General features: G+C 37.3%; 1 pseudogene; it reads right to left on the bottom strand.

Annotated features, from left to right (window-relative positions):
• Positions 1-1,439: 1,439 nt before the first annotated feature.
• On the bottom strand, positions 1,440-3,006 carry LOC128745445 (putative odorant receptor 71a; annotated as a pseudogene).
• Positions 3,007-3,926: the final 920 nt, after the last annotated feature.

Raw genomic sequence — 3,926 nt, 5'->3', positions numbered from 1 at the left:
CCGTCATCAAAGATATATAGAAAACATTAGCTAATAGTAATCAAGAGTATTAAGACAGCGTTTCGAGACTATGGAAGGATCTGGGCCGCATCCAGTTGTCAATTTCATATGTTTTGCAGCAAAAATCATCACATCGCTAGTAACGTTGCACAGGAAATTGGAAACACCTAAGTGAGGAACGTTACGTGTAGCGTCAACAATATCTTGAGCATTGGCGATCTCATCCGAGAAAACACTGCTGAATTGCGTATACGAAACGAGTCGGCAACATCTGTGACTGAATCCGCTGCTAAAACGCCGTCAGTCATAATGGAAGGCATTCCAGATTTTTTTTCCGTTGTTCGTTTACAAAGCGCCAAAACTTCTTGGAATTCGCTCTAAAACAACTCTGCAAATGCGAATTATGAGCAATGAACAAACTGTTATTGAGGCGCTTGTAGTTTGTGTTAGCATGTGTGTAGTCAAGTTTTGTACGGTCCGTGCGATATTTGCAGTATTTCCTAGGGGTAGACCTTTCTAATCGTAATGTAATGTAAGAACTTTCGAAAGCGTGGGAGGATTTTGAAATGGAAATTTTCTAGAACTTCCAGGTTATCCCTTTAAGTACCAGCCAACACAATTGTGTAGGTGAAAGCTTTTGCCAAAAATTCTACCTGGAATCGCTCAAGAATCTTACAATGTGTCAAAGTAGGGCAATGTTAGCTGAATAGTTACACTTTGTAGTTGTTTCATAGTAATCAATTTTCGCAAAATTGCAAAAATCGTACCGTCCCGAAAGGGTTATAGCACCTGTTGGAGCGCCAACTGATTAATAACATACTGGAAATACGAAATAACTGGAATACATATTGAACTGCTCACTTATAATATAACTAGCAGAAGCCCGCGTGCCAGACCTCGCGTAATTAAGAGCGAATCGATGGTACTTTATAACATTTTCTATAATTTTGATGAAAAAACACATTTTTGCTGTTATAATATAGAGTCACTATAACGGAGATAACCGGAAAGTATGGCCAAAACGCCTAAATGTACCTCTAAAGTTAAAGGCTATTCCGTTACAGGCGCTTGTCTAGACTGCAATCTAGGATAATTGATTCGAGCCCGCGTTGTGGTTTTATCCATGGCACTGACATTTATATATCGTTTTATCACTAATATTGTTATGTTTATAACAGCAGCTACTTTTTCGGACTCACAGCAAATTCTGCCCTGGTTAAAAGAGTGTTCGTGAGATGTACATGTATAAGTTTCAGCTTGCGATTCTTGCTGCGAAAACATGACGCACTATCAGGGGTTTGGTTTTGGTTACGGACAAAGCTCTTATATGTAGATATAGATGTAAATAGAAGATAGAAGATAAATAGTAGATATTATAACATGACTATTTTGATTAACATTGTAATTCACTGTTTTTCGAGATTTTATTTCTGAAATCGTTATCCGTCAATTCTTTGCATTATGGTGAAGCACGAGTAAGCTGACTGCATCGCCTGAAAGATAGATTTAAAAACTGTGGGTGAATTCAACAAAATCGTAATGTGTAATCTTGAGTGGGACACTGTAAATGGATTTTTCATGATTGAAAAAATTGTTAATAAATTATAGTTAAAAATGACCGGGTTTTCCAAGAAAACGGTAATATTTTTTTTCTGTCCTTACCCGAGCAAATGTAGCTCTTGTTATAAAGAAAAATTTGCCTGCACTGATTGTGGACGCTCTCTGGGATCGTTTCTGTATAAATAGTATCATGCGCTGTTGGTTAATTGGTCTTTCATACCACTTCGTATTATAAACAGCGTTGGAAATAGACAAACTCTGCAATTAAATATGTGCCAAAAAAGGTTTCTATTACAGTACAGCAGAAATTAAAACGATTTTACCGTTTCCATTAATTCTGTCCCCAGCATTGAGAAGGTAAAGATCAAGAATATTGTGTAGTTCAGTACATAAATCATCATTCCAATCAGTAGGTAGTCATCGACCTGAAAAAAGCCCAAAGTTTGTGTAGTTCGATTCAAATTGCTCAACCCTTACCGTTGTAACAATGAACATAATTGAGCAGGTTTGCACGATGCAGAAGCAGTAGAGTATGGCCAACACTGGACTTAGTACCCGTTCCAGTAGCCGGGCACTTCTGAAAGAGCATATTTTCAACGATGGAATTAAATCTTGACAGCGCATTATTAGTAACCTATAGCAGATTTCATGTTCCTGCACGATTGCAGCCAGTTTAGCTGTGAATGTTTTCGCGTCTAAACACTCGTCCAATTGTGACAGTTCCATTCCTATTATTTTAAACAGGCTAGATACGTGGTGTAAAAGATTCCACAGAAAGCACTCGTTCACCAGTAAGTAAGTTAGAAACATGTATTGAAGAATTAGTGAGAAAACCATCGCCAGAAGCCACAGCCAGAAATTAGAACGATGATCGAAAAACAAATAACTTGACATTGATTATTGGAATGCTGTTCTAAAGTTACTAGTTGAGTGTTTTACTTACTCTGCTTCCAGTACTGTAGGAGGTAGTTCTATTGCATCGGAGGTCGAAATATACCGAACAATTGTTATTAAGGCAGGAATTATTCCATAGAGCAATGCTTGAGACAGTACAACGGTAAGGTAACACTTTAAAAGTCGCTCAGCTGATTGTTAAAGGTGTTTCAGGATTGTTTGAATCGCGGAATTCGGACTGTCAACATATTTGTTTAGTACTGTTTGCACTGCCAAGCAACAATTTTGTAACTCTTGACTGTAGAACGCGTGACGGGCTATGCGTAACAGGTACACAGTCATGGCTAAACACTCCAGTACTGCCTTCAGAAGAATAATGTTTTTGTCATGTCTGGGGAGAATGTACCAACAGAACAGGTAGATTACTACCCCTAGGGGTCGCCAACTGGTGCTTCTCGATTGATACGAGTCGTGCCAATATCCCAAAAAACGGCACACTTTGATGGTGGATACCATCATGGAAAATTGTGGCTGCTGTTTCTCGGATGACATTTTGCGATGTATTGATACATTGACTATTCTCAACGAGGAATATATATAGAATTGTTCGAAAACTTAGAGATTGATGCAACCATTGGCTATCCGCTTACACTAGCGTGTCCAGACATTAACAAAAGGTGGGGAATCCGACCTTTCAGAAGAATTGTTTGACCTGGAAAAACGGAGTTATTAGTTAGCACAAAAATAGGTCGATCAGGTTGAAGTTTCCGCACTTTCTGAAATTGAAAGTTGAAAAGAACTAGAAACTAGAATTGAATTTGAACGTAACTCATAAGACATTAAATTAGATTTGAATTTGGACTAATTTTGGGCTTGACGCTTTACTTAACAATAAAATGGAAATTGGACTCAAAATTGAATTTGAAATTGGATAGAAATTTGATACAAATTGGACTTGAGATTAGACTTCGAATTACATTTGAAATTAAACTTGAATTTGGGAAAATTAGACACGAACTTTGACTTGAAACTGGAATTGAAATTTTACATCTTATTTAGTTACGATTCCGAATTTATTAAGCGATATTTACGATATTTTTTGTACTTTGATGTACGAGTTGGTGCTGGCTGGGCTATTTATTCTTTTCAGGCTCCGCTTTCTTTCTTCTTTTTTTTGTTCCGTTTTTTGTCTTCTGTACTGTTTTTTTGGTTTTTGCTCTCTGGTTTTCTTTGGTTTTCTGCCATTTTTCCTCTTTTTCTTTCGTTTCCCTTTTTTCTGTCATGTGTTTCCTGTTTCGTTGTTCAACTTTTCTTTATTTTCTCGTTTCAGTGATGTTGCACCTTAAGCTTTTTACTGGATTTTGGTAATTTTTTCTACCACTTGGCGTCTTTTCTCTACTCTTTTCCTCTTTTTCCCGCTGCCAGTTTTTTTAAACTCTTTATCTCCTTTCTTTTTCGTTTTTCGCCTTCGT

This window comes from Sabethes cyaneus, chromosome 1 (genome assembly GCF_943734655.1).
Source record: "Sabethes cyaneus chromosome 1, idSabCyanKW18_F2, whole genome shotgun sequence".
NCBI lineage: Eukaryota > Metazoa > Arthropoda > Insecta > Diptera > Culicidae > Sabethes > Sabethes cyaneus.
The sequence above is the reverse complement of the archived record's forward strand: the minus strand, read 5'-3'. Positions and strand labels throughout refer to the sequence as shown.